At 42.7% G+C, this 13399-nt stretch overlaps 1 protein-coding gene across 1 annotated transcript in view; it reads right to left on the reverse strand.

Annotated features, from left to right (window-relative positions):
* LOC124802320 (cullin-4A) overlaps positions 1–13399 on the reverse strand; it is a 108137-nt gene that overhangs the window by 44377 nt on the left and 50361 nt on the right. The window lies entirely within an intron of this gene.

Consider the following 13399-nt stretch of genomic DNA (forward strand, 5'->3'; position numbering starts at 1 on the left):
GTTCGGATATTGCTGTTTCACTTGATGGAAGTTGGCAGAAAAGAGGACATACTTCTCTGAATCAAGTAGTGACTGCCATGAGTGTAGACACCGGTAAAGTGTTAGCTGTGGAGATAATGTCAGAATATTGCAAATGTTGTAAAGTCAATGAACTTAATGAACACAGCTATGTGGCTAATTTTAGAGGAACAAGTGGTGGTATGGAAGTTCATGGAGTACAACAAATATTTCATCGCTCTGTAGGAACAAGAGTCATACGGCACACCGAATATTTGGACGATGGTGACAGTAAGGCATACAACAATGTGGTGAACTCTAAGCCATATGGAGATGCCATTATTACCAAAATAGAATGTGTAGGCCATGTTCAAAAATGTTTGGGAACAAGGCTGAGAAAACTAACTGTTGATATGAGAGGAAAAATAATAGAAGATGGAAAATTATTGACCGGACAGGGTCGGTTAACTAAAACTGAAATACAAAACTTGCAGATATACCATGGGAAGGCAATTAGGAGAAACAAAGAAAATCTGGAGACAATGAAGAGAGATGTTTGGGCCATATTCTTCCATAAGCCCTCTACTGATAAGCCAGGAGAAATTTCGTGGCTGGCCGGAGTGGCCATGCGGTTCTAGGTGCTACAGTCTGGAGCCGAGCGACCGCTACGGTCGCAGGTTCAAATCCTGCCTCGGGCATGGATGTGTGTGATGTCCTTAGGTTAGTTAGGTTTAATTAGTTCTGTTCTAGGCGACTGAAGACCTCAGAAGTTAAGTCGCATAGTGCTCAGAGCCATTTGAACCAAAATTCGTGATGCAAATACAATAGGGCTCAGCCAACTGGAGAATCTTATTCTCACCAGCATTATCTTCCTGCTGCTGTTATTACAGCAATTAAACCTATTTTCAGAGACTTGGCTCATCCTGACCTTCTAAGGAAATGTCTGCATGGGCAGACACAGAACCCAAATGAATGTCTCAACAGCATAATTTGGAACCGCCTGTCTAAAAGTGTATTTGTAGGCATGCATACAATGAAAGTAGGAGTTCATGATGCTGTTATTATATTCAATTGTGGTAATATTGGAAAGTGTTGGGTACTGAAAAAGCTGGGAATTAATCCTGGTGAAAATATGATAACTGGGCTGCAACACTGCGATAAAATGAGGATAACCGATGCAGACAGGTCTGCATCTAATATGGCCAAGAAAGCAAGACAAACATCCAGGAAGGTGAAAAAGAAGCTGGAAGACCTGCTAGAGGCCAAAGAAGGGCCATCATATGCAGCAGGACAGTTTTAATTAACTGTAAGTAACAAATTTCAACAGTTTTTTCTTTAAAGTCAATTTCCCGCAGACTAAAATTTTCGGTACATTGCCCCATTATATCAGAAACTATCATAGATAAATGAACGAAATATTCAGAGACTCTGCATAACATAAAAAGCCACCTCTGGTGCTACATTCATTAATATTCCCCCATTAGGAAGGTCACAAAAAATATTTTCTGTAGAAAAAACTTAATATTTTTTGTTAATAAATTTAAAAAAGTATTTCTTAAAAACTATAAAATGGATAAAGTAGATTTTAGTACAGTTGACTCTATTAGCATCATGTAACACACAGTAAAAATATTAAGGTCCTGCATCAAATAGTGTTTTTCAGAAATGGGTCAAATACTTGCCTAAATTAACATGGGTTAGATAGGCAGGGTGTGGTTCCCTTAAAAGCGGCTGAAGTGAGTGCTAACTTACATTATTAACCAAATAAATTCAATTAGAAATGGGGACAGTCAATAAGGCAACATGGTTCCTCAGAAGGAGACCACACACTGACTTCAGAGGGAGTGAAGATCACAGTTACTTGTGTGAGTTGCAATGTACACAGTACAGAATGGATGGAGAACTAACACTGTGAAACATCTATGGACTTAGGGCAATCCAAAATTAACAATAAATTGTTACATAGAGCTTGCGATGTGAATGATAACTCAATGCCTGAGTGAGAACAGCAATGTGCTGTGTAATGAGCATTTTCAGTTAATATTTTTGTATTGTTTCTCTGAACAATCGAGCAATGGAAAAATAAAGCCAAACAATGGAAAATACGGGATAGAATCTGATAATATGAAACAGATAGTTGCTACTCACCATATAGTGGAGATGCACAGATAGGCACAACAAAAACACCGTCACAAAATAAGCTTTCAGCCAACAAGCCGTTTGTCAGAAACAGAAGACACACGCACGCGTGCACACACACAAGCACAGTCTCTGGCCACTGAAGCCAAACTATGAGCAGCAGCAGCAGCAGCGCATGATGGGTGAGCAACTGGGAGGGGGTAAGGAGGTGGCTGCAGGGGGGAGAGGGAGGGACAGCAGGGTAGGGGTGGGAGATGGTAAAGTGCTGCTGGAGAACGTGCAGGGATGAGGTGGAGCTAGGGCAGCTAGGTGGAGTTGGGAGGTTAGATGGAGGACAGGGGAGAAAGGAGGGGTTACAGAAAAGGAGAGAAGTAAAAAGACTGGGTGCATTGGTGGAATAAGATGCTGTGTAGTGCTGGAATGGGAACAGGCCAGATGAGTGACGACAATGACTAATAAAAGTTGAGGCCAGGAGGGTTACAGTAAAGTATGGTATATTGCAGGGAGAGCTCCCACCTGTGCAATTCAGGAAAGCTGGCGTTGGTAGGAAGGATCCATGTGCCACAGGCTGTGAAGCAGTCATTGAAATGAAGAATGTCGTGTTGGGTGGCATGCTCAGCAACATGGTGGTCCATGTGGCCATTCATGTGGGTAGACAGCTTGTAGGTTGTCATGCCCTCATAGAATGCAGCACAGTGGTTGCAGCTTAGCTCATAGATCACATGACTTGTTTCACAGGTATAATTCAGATCGGACTGGAGCAGCTGGTGGTGGGATGATGTATGGGATAGGTTTTGCATTTAAGTCTATTACAGGGATATGAACCATGAGGTAAGGGGTTGAGAGCAGAAATTGTGTAGGTTCAGTGGACAGCAGACAGCGGAATATCACTGTGGGAGGTGTGGGAGGGATAGTGGGCTAGACACTTCTCACATTGGGGCACGCCAAGAGATAGTCAAAACCTTGTGGAGAATGTAATTCAGTTGCTCCAGTCCTGGGTGGTATTGAGTTATGTGGCAAATGCTGCTGTGTTGCTGGACAGTGAGACTTTGGGTGGTGGTGGTTGGTGACTGGAAAGATAAGGCATGATAGATTTGTTTCGTACAATGTTGAGAGGATAATTATGGTCTGTAAATGCCTCAGCGAGACCCTCAGTATATTTTGAGAGGGACTGCTTGTCACCGCAGATGCGACAGTCATTGGTGGGTAGGTTATATGGAAGGGACCTCATGGTATGGAACGGGCAGCAGCTGTCGAAGTGAAAGTATTGCTGATGGTTAGTAGGTTTGATATGGAAAGAGGTACTGATGTAGCCATCTTTGATGTGGAGGTCTAGGAAGGTGGTTTGTTGGGTTGAGTAGGACTGATGTCACACAATCTTGTATCTCATCATATGAACCTACAAATTTCACCTAATCCAGTCACATCTACCATCCCCCTTCTTCATACTTATCCACCCTCAGGCCTGCAAACCAGAGAAACATATTTTTCTATTTACATCTTTTCTTTGATCTCATTGAGACTTAATGCCAATTTTAGTGGTTTTACGCCTTTGTACTCCCTGTGATTTCATCTTGTTTCCCCTCATTTCAACCATTTCAAACTTTTCATGATTTTGATCATATATTTTGATGTATTTTTGCGAATTTTTTTGGATGTAATTTATGTTATTTACGTATTTTTTACGCGTTTTTTCCGCTAAAATGGATCCTTGCTCCTTCCATCTGCATCAATACAGGAAGGTTTCCTTATCCCAAGCCAGAATCCAGTCTCTCATACTTTTCCTGCATTGTTGCTTGGCTCAAGGAATTCCCTCCCAACTCCCCAAATGGTCTTACCATCAAATTAACTGTCTCCGGGTGCCACCCTTACTTCCACAATGACCTCTATCTGTTCAGATTCTGCCAATCCTTAGCCCTTGCCAACACAGTCCTGCAAAACCAAATCAATCAAGTCCAAACCTCCATCCATAAGATTCTCCTGCTATGCAATCCCAAATCCCTGGACCCATAACATACATTGAAACACTTTCCCTCCATGAACTAGAGCAACACGCACAACGCCAACTCAATAAACTCTTCACCCTGCTTACTTCCTATTCTTGCCTTGGAGTACCATTGTCCAACACCTCTATGACAAACTCCAAACCTCCCACCACATACCCTCGCAGCTGCCAAGCCCCGTCTCGCAAACCTACTACATTTACTCCACCCCACAAAACTCCCATCACCACACAGCATCCAGAAACTAAACAGACCTCGCTGGGGAACAGTACCTTGACAAAGCACTGTCCGTGCAGTTGGAGAGGCTTGCATATCCGCATGAAGCTGAGGGCTATGCCGAAGGTAGAGGACCTACTGCTGGAAAGGCCTCAGCCAATGGATCAAACTATGAGAGTCACACAATGTCCCATCTTCCCTATCCACTCCTAGTCCTACCCAACTCCCTGACCCAACCCAAGGTGTGGTGCGATCCATGCCGAGGGGTGCGTGGCACATGGGCAGATGTGTTGGAAACGGAGCCTCAGGGATACCAAGTGACCTCCCTGAGTAAGTAGCCTTATACAGCGTGGGGTATTCGTGGTGTGGACCTTGTAGACTCCCAAATCTCGTGGGACCAATATGGACTAAAGAAAACATAGAAAAACAAAATGATGGGTAAATTGAGACCTCAGATATCCAAACATTGGGGTCAGTACCGATAGAACGCATTTCCACTACTGAATCAGGGTCTAGACCTGAGCCAGAAGTAGGACCTGTAACAGAGAAGCTAGACCAGATTAAGATCAAAGGCTTGTCTGGGGACCAGAGGAGGAAACTACTCGGGGAACAGAGGAAAAAGGAAGGGAAAAAATGGCATCCTAAAGACAAGTGGAGGGAATTAAAGGGACTTGAACCTAAGACCCCCAAGAAGAAACTGTCTCAGGTTGAACGGGATACACAGACCTCCACAACATCAAAGACAGGTAGCAAGCGGATAAGGGAGGAATCAAAGACTCCCTCCTCCCTGGATAAGCGAGTCCAGAAAAAACTGAGGCAAGAAATAGGGAAACAGACCTATAGCACTGCAGTCTCTATTTCTAGGATAGCAGCTAACCAGGAAGGCTGGTCCTGAATAGGGGCAATGAACCTACATTCAGGTATAGCAGAACGGAAGAAGTAATTGACATAACCTCTAGTTCCATGATGACAGGCAGCTATGTCAAACAATGGCATGTGGTGTTAGAGCCATCCTCATCAGACCACATGTACATTAAATTCAAGGTTGAAATGGGAATCAGACAGACCATGACCTATAGGAATCCCAAGAAAACATACTGGGAGACATATCGGAGGGACCTTGATTTAGGCTTATCAGAAATTAAAACCTCGATAAGGAATCCAGTAGAATTTGAAGAAATAGCAGAGGCTTTTACCTCTTCCATAGCGACCTCATATCAAGACAACTGCACAATCACCAAGAAGTGCACAAATAGGAGTGTGCCTTGGTGGAATAACAACTTGGAAATGCCAAGAAAACAGGTACGGAAACTGTTTAATATTGCGAGACCTAAAGGACAATGGGCAAAATATCGTGAGGCCCTTGTCAACTACAACCTTGCAATCAGACAAGCAAAATAGGGTTCCTGGAAGGCACTCTGTGAAGAAGTGATGAGCACAGCTGCTCAAGCCAGACTTCATAGAATCCTCATTAGAGTACCAACCAATCCAGGAGGTATGTTGAGGAAGGAGGATGGGGAATATACAAAGATAGCACATGATACACTGGAACTGCTCCTCAAAATTCGTTTTCCTCAACATGCTCTGCCGGACAACACAGACCAGAATGTGATCCCAGAGAGACAATGGTTCTCAGGCACCTGAAGAGAGGAATGGAAATGCGCCAAGGAGTGTGTGAACTTTAATAAAATCCAATGGGCAGTGGGAACATCTAACTGTTCAAGTCACCTGACCCAGATGGAATTTTTCCAGCTCTCCTGCAACAGGCCGGAGAGAATCTCATAAGAGTCCTATGCAGGTTACTCAGGGTTAGCCTAGCAGTAGGAATCATTTCCAATGCTTGGAGGGCAGTGAAGGTTGCTTTCATTCAAAAGCCAGGGAGAATTGATCATACCAAGGCTAAGGATATGAAACCCATCAGTCTGCTCTCCATTTTCAAAGCAATGGAAAAAGAGGTTAATGTATATTTTGGGGAGAGGAGGCTAAGAAGGGCCCCTCTACATTCAAACCAACATGCATATCAACCAGGTAAATCATGTGAGACAGCTCTCCGCCAACTCGTCGGGAAGGTGGAGAAAGCACTTCACTACCAAGAAATGTTGTTTTTGTTGTTGTGGTCTTCAGTCCTGAGACTGGTTTGATGCAGCTCTCCATGCTACTCTATCCTGTGCAAGCTGCTTCATCTCCCAGTACCTACCGCAACCTACATCCTTCTGAATCTGCTTAGTGTATTCATCTCTTGGTCTCCCTCTACGATTTTTACCCTCCCCTCTGAAATCTTCCTGGATATTGAGGGGGCCTTCAGTAACACGACCTTCCATTCCATGGTAAGGGCAGCAGAGGTGCATGACCTGGGGACCACTATATGCAGGTGGACCAGGGCCATGCTTAGTGGAAGGAAGGTAGAGCTACCATGATGAACGAAAAGATGGTAATTAACACCACTAGAGGCTGCCCACAAGGAGTTTTGTCCCCTCTATTGTGGAATCTACTGGTGAACGAGCTCATTGAGGAATTAAATTCCAGACAATGCTTCTGCCAAGGATATGCAGATGACCTTGTCATAGTAATACTTGGCAAATTTACTGACAGTTAGAAATATGGCACAAGGAGGTTTGGACATTGTGCAAAATTTGTGCATTGGACAGGATCTGAGGGTTAATCCTAAGAAGACTGCTATGGTGCCATTTACGAAGAGACATATTCAACACTCAAGTTGGAATCTAAAGCTCTCCGATGAAATTCTACCTGTGAAGGGGATAGTGAAATATCTAGGGGTAACCTTAGATCAGAAGCTAGCGTGGACCACTCACATTAAGAGTATCTGCTCCAAAGGAAAAAGTACTTTAGTGAGTATTAGAAGTGCTTGTGGCAAAAACTGGGTTCTAAGCCCCAGAGGTATGCACTGGACATACACCACAGTGGTCAGGCCTAGGATTTCCTACGGGGCCGTAGTGTGGTGGAAGAAGGTAGAATAGCAGGTTGCAGCTAAGGAGTTTGCTAAGGTGCAGAGATTGGCCTCCTCAGCCATAACAGGCGGAATTAGCAGCACACCAACTGCTGGAATGGAAGCCAGGCTGGGCATGCTCCACTACGCCTTTGGGTCAAGGTGGAGGCAGCAGCTTGGGCACACAGACTTAAAACTGGGTTTCATTCGGATATCCAGAATCACACACTAAGATAGTGAGTGAGGTAAATATAGGAATGGCTGGGGAAACGCCTGACGACTACATAATAGCTCCAAACTGCTTCGACAAGCCTTACAATATAAGAATTGGAAGCAGGGAGCAGTGGGAAAAAACAGTTCGACACCGTACACGGGACATCATTTGGTTCACTGATGGGTCGAAAATAGACCAAGGCGTTGGAGCAGCGGTGTACGGTGTTCAGCCAAGACTGGAGGGCATCATCTCTCTAGGAAAACTGGCCTCCGTATTCCAAGCCGAAATTACTGCAATCAAGGCATGTGTGGAGAAGAATATGCATAGGTGCTACAAGGATCATAGCATCTACATCTATTCAGACAGCCAGGCAGCCCTGAAATCATTGGCAGCTCCTGCAACAAGATCTAAGATTGTTGTAGAATGCGACATGGCTCTGGTGGACCTAGAGGGAAGCAATAGGGTAAACCTAGTGTGGATCCCTGGCCAATCAGGGATCTGTAGCAATGAACAAGCCGACAGATTGGCTAGGATGGGGGCAACAAATCCAATTATTGGACTGGAACCTGTTCTGACAATCACCAAGGCTGTAATCAAACTAGAACTACAGAACTGGCTTACCAAACAGCAAATAGGATATTGGAATAAGGTCCATAAACAAAAACATGATAAGGTAAAGATGCCCAAGCCATGTTTTAAAAGAAGCTCTGTAATCCTGGGATTGAACAGGAAAGAGACCAAACTCATGATTGGACTGACGAACGGCCATGGAAATTTAAAAAAAAACACCTACACACAATGGGTATAACGGAAGAGGACCCTAAGTGTAGGATCTGTGATGAGGGTGAAGAAACTGCATCATACCTAATCTTCGAATGCACGGCATTGGAGAGCAAAAGATACAGAATCTTCAGGACAATTAGACCTGAAGAAATTGTGTCTAACAGAAAATGGTAGAGGGACTCTATGCATTATTTAAGGGCACTGGTTGGCTTTACTAGATATACAGGGAGCGATACCGCACAATAAACTTAGTTTCGGTGTGGGCAATAGTGGGTTAGACCTATGCTGTTTTAGCTCCCCTGTTAAAACCAAATCAAATCAACTAAACGGACCTGGAACACAGTCATGAACCTTTCCTTCAAAAGCCATAGCCCCACAGAAAAATCAGTCCTTTCCAAAGGCCTCACCTTTTGTCCTACTCCCAAATTCAGTGACGCAGGTCTTCTCTCCTTCTGCCGGCCTCTGCAGTGGAAACACTTTTTAGCCACCAACCCTACCAAAGAGACTCAAGTACAGATCCATTTTGAACCCTGCCTGACTCAGTTCACTCTTCCATTCAACTGTAACCACCCCCACTGACCCCAAATCACCCCGTTAACTTTCCAGAATTTCATAACCATGATCCTAGCCTCACAATCATTCCCCAGATCCACCAACACACAAACTAACCTTACATCTGCAGTACCCAGCCACCCAGGATGCTCAATTGTGGCTGGTTACTGTATCCCCACTGAGATAATCTCTGCTCTCGTAGACAAACACCTTCAGTCTATTACTCGGAATCTACCTTCCTGCATAAAAGATACCAATCATTTCCTCCATCGACTCTCCAAATTTTTGTTCCTTTAACAGCTGGTGCCCTACTCATCACTATTGATGTCACCTCCCTTTACACTAACATCCCTAATGCCCATGCCCTTATCGCTACTGAACACTCCCTTTTCCAATGCCTGATGGATTCCAAAACAACAACCTCCTTCCTAGTCGCCATGACCTACTAAATCCTCACCCGCAATTACTTCTCCTTTGAAGGCACCTATAAACAAATCCAAGGTACGGCTATGGGCACCTGCATGACACCATCCTATGCCAATCTATTTATGGGTCATCTAGAAGAATCCTTCCTAAATGCCCAGAATCCTAAACCCCTCACCTGGTTCACATTCATTGAGGACATCTTTGTGATATGGATCGACGGTGTGGACACCCTATCCATGTTCCTCCAGAACCTCAACACCTTCTCCCCAATTCGCTTCATCTGGTCCTACTCAAACCATTATGCTACCTTCCTAGATGTTGACCTCCACCTCAAAGATGGCAATATCAGTACCTCTGTCCATATCCAATCTCAGGGTGTATACGTGAACAAGGAAAAAAATTCCCGGATTTTTCCCAGATCTCCCGGTTAAAAATATACTTTCTCCCAGGTGAAAATACACTTTTTTGTGTTAAGTGACTGTATATTTTCCCTCAGAACTGTAAAAATTGTCAGTCATTTAAATGGTTTTGGTTTTATACAGCGGCTTATAATTTCCTGGAACTTTAGAAAACGAAACACAGGGGGGGGGGACATGTTTTGGAATGTTCTTTGATGTGCAGGAACATGTATGCTGCGAAAGTATTGTGAAAGTATAAATTCGTGTTCCACCGAACACTGCATGTTACTTTCCAAAGCACTGAAATCAAGATTGCGATGCGCATTTGTGAGCCAGTCATAGCTCATGTCATGTGATCTCGCCAGCCGATGACAGCGGATATTCAGAGCATAGGACACTTGATGTAGTCAGCCAATAGCAACATCACTGTTAAGTAGCACAAACACACAATCAGGAAAAGTTTATCGTTTAAATTAATATACATAGTGTTGCTACAAGAAAACAAAGCTTTCATGTGTAATATTTCTCTCTAAGATTAATAAGCTACAAGAGAAGCTAAGCTTTCACATAAAATGTTGATCTTTTTTGCGCCTTTTACACTTTAAGATACATCACACAAATGTGCCAGTAAAATTAAAATGTTGAATACTGCCATAAATTTCTGATCTTCTGGGCTCGAAATTCTTCTGAATGGCTTGTCATCAAAGAGTTGACTTTTAAATGAGAGTCAAACGCTCTGTGATTTAAGAACTTCATCGTACATTCTCACACATAGTTCATCTTGCGTAAAAGGAAATTTACTTCGAAAATAACGCTTTTCAAACCACAATCTGCAATATTTTCTCGCGATCTGTTAGAAATAGGTTTGTTCCAGCAGTTGCCAGAGAGCGAGATAAGAGGTGTCACCGCACTTGCACAGCTACGATGACGTAGGAAGCCCGTATGTTCCTATGTGTAAAACATTAAAAGATCTAAAATTATGTCATAAAAGAAACAAGACATCAGAGGATACTCCAAGAGCGTCAGAATTTCGTTAACCATACTGAAATGAATAATTTGCCTTAAAGTGCACATTCCTATATCCAGATTCCCAAAGAAGTAGACCTTGATCTGATATCAAGCTTTTCAGTGTAGTTTTTGGGATGTAAATTTTCTTGGCATACCAGCACTATATTATCTCATGTTTGGTTCTTTATTATGGCATAATGCGATACATGCTAGAAGATGAAAACATGCACTTGAAAAGGAACGAACAGTTGAAACTAGCCAATAGTGTGGAATTAAACACTTTGTTTCAAATAAATTGTTTGCCTCAGCAGAGATGATACATAAAAGTCGAATTTATTTAGCAAAGCGACAAAAATAACTTCATTGTTCTGCAAGGCAATTAATGCTTGACTGTCAGAAGGGTGGAAATAAAATAAAATCTGAAACTAATAACATAATTTTGTGAATGTATGTATTCACTTGATAGCTCCCAGCCACAGAAATCACTAAATGTAAACACGGATCACGTGGAGACTGCCTCCTAACCCCCCCCCCCCCCCCCCCCCAAATCAGATTGCTCTACGCAACAGCCCTGGATCTACAATATAGGATTTTCTAAAAAAAACTTTTCAAAAATATGTTCACTTTGCAGTGCACATCTTTCTGAAGAGTCTGATGCATAAAACACATAACATCGAGGAAATGTAAGAAGTGTTAATTGGTCTTAAGTGTGCCAAAGTGCAGTGCCACGCCTCTTGACACAGCATTCTTCTACGCACGTCACTGTATTTCGCAATGTAGAACTCAAATGTGTACATTTTGCCAGAAGAACAATAATTCTTCAGAAAATTTGGACTCTTTATTGCCTATTAGCTAATAACTTACTGTTCTCTGTGACATAAAATTAAATATAGGATACATAAAACCAGTACAGACAAGAGACAAGCAAAACAGTACGCATATATTCAGTCCCTAGCTCCTAGCTTTTTTTTTTTTTTTTTTTTTATTTAAATGTTGCTGCAGGTTTACATGGCGTGCTTTCCTTTCTGCGAAAGAATCTATTACCCCATCAAAATTCGTCTAACATTTTGCTACATGAAAAATCAAAATATTGTTGTCAGATACTGAAAAACCCGTTAAACAAATAGTACCCAAGACTGGTGTGGTTTCTCGATCTGATTATGCCTATTTTGTCACTGTCTACTAGATAAAAGAAAATAGGCCTTTCTAATATTGCAGCAATTGTAACACAAGCCAAATAAGTGAGACTATTTGCGTAATAATGGTCACTTTCATAATATGACAGAATATAATTTGCGAAGTATCAATATGAAGTGCCTATTTAGCCTACTACAAGCAAAAAGGTTTATGTTAGGAAATAGTTTCACATTTCATTCATATGCTCCAGTTTCTCAAGCATGAGATCGAAAAGTAGTAGTACGAAATTTTTGTATAAATTTGGAATCGTCATATTCTTCCATAATTTGTATGGTGTCCCCGTTTCTTCTCCTTCCTCATTCTAACAAACAATCTTCTCATCACTAATTCTGTAACTATTCCTACCACTGACAAAACTCATTCTCCGGTTAACTCTACTAACCCTGACAGAATTACCGATTTAGTTATCCAGTGCGATTATTCTCCGGTTAGGCGTTATTACATGTTCATACTAAGCGTTTTCCATGCTACTCCCAGAATAGAACTAAGGCGGCTGCTACCGGGGTCTGTACAACTGGCCGTTATTAGTGTAGTGGTCTGGCCAAAAATTTTCTATAATAATTTCATTTTCTTGGATGCACATAATCTTTCGTACCTGTTATTCCTGTTAGGAGTTTATTTCCACTCTGGTAGTCTGAATCCTGGATTTCACTGGTAATTGTAACAACGCTCATCATTCGCAAACCCAGTCAATCACATAAACAAACAGCGATTGACATTCACCCGTTCGGCTTTATTCCGGTTCGCTCATATAACCCCGTCCCCTTCTGTCTGCAAGAAAGTTTATTACTAGATGGATTCCCTGGCAGAGACTTCACGTACACTATGCACGCATTCAAATATCAACTTCTAATTCATTCAGAAATCAACTTGGAATGTGTTCGAAAACCAATAGGGATGCATTTCGAAATCATCTAAACTATTGATAGACCAATGTGCGCTAGATGCTAGGCACTTTGTGAAACAAGGTTTTTCTCCTCAAGAAAAGCCCTTCACGGACGTTTTCGTTGCATTGCAGGAAGGAATTTGTTCTTCAAAACATTTTCGTAGGATGTACCTGTTACTGTAGTGCCCTTTGGAACGCAGTGGGTAAGGATTACGCCCTCGCTGTCCCAAAACATGGACACCATCATTTTTTCAGCACTGGCGGTTACCCGAAATTGTTTTGGTGGTGGTGAATCTGTGTGCTTCCATTGAGCTGACTGGCACTTTGTTTCTGGATTGAAAAATGGCATCCATGTCTCATCCATTGTCACAACCGACGAAAAGAAAGTCCCATTCATGCTGTCGTTGCGCGTCAACATTGCTTGGCAACATGCCACACGGGCAGCCATGTGGTCGTCCGTCAGCATTCGTGGCACCCACCTGGATGACACTTTTCGCATTTTCAGGTCGTCATGCAGGATTGTGTGCACAGAACCCACAGAAATGCCAACTCTGGAGGCGATATGTTCAACAGTCATTCGGCGATCCCCCAAAACAATTCTCTCCACTTTCTCGATCATGTCGTCAGACCGGC

The sequence above is a fragment of the Schistocerca piceifrons genome, chromosome 1 (assembly GCF_021461385.2).
Source record: "Schistocerca piceifrons isolate TAMUIC-IGC-003096 chromosome 1, iqSchPice1.1, whole genome shotgun sequence".
Taxonomy (NCBI): domain Eukaryota; kingdom Metazoa; phylum Arthropoda; class Insecta; order Orthoptera; family Acrididae; genus Schistocerca; species Schistocerca piceifrons.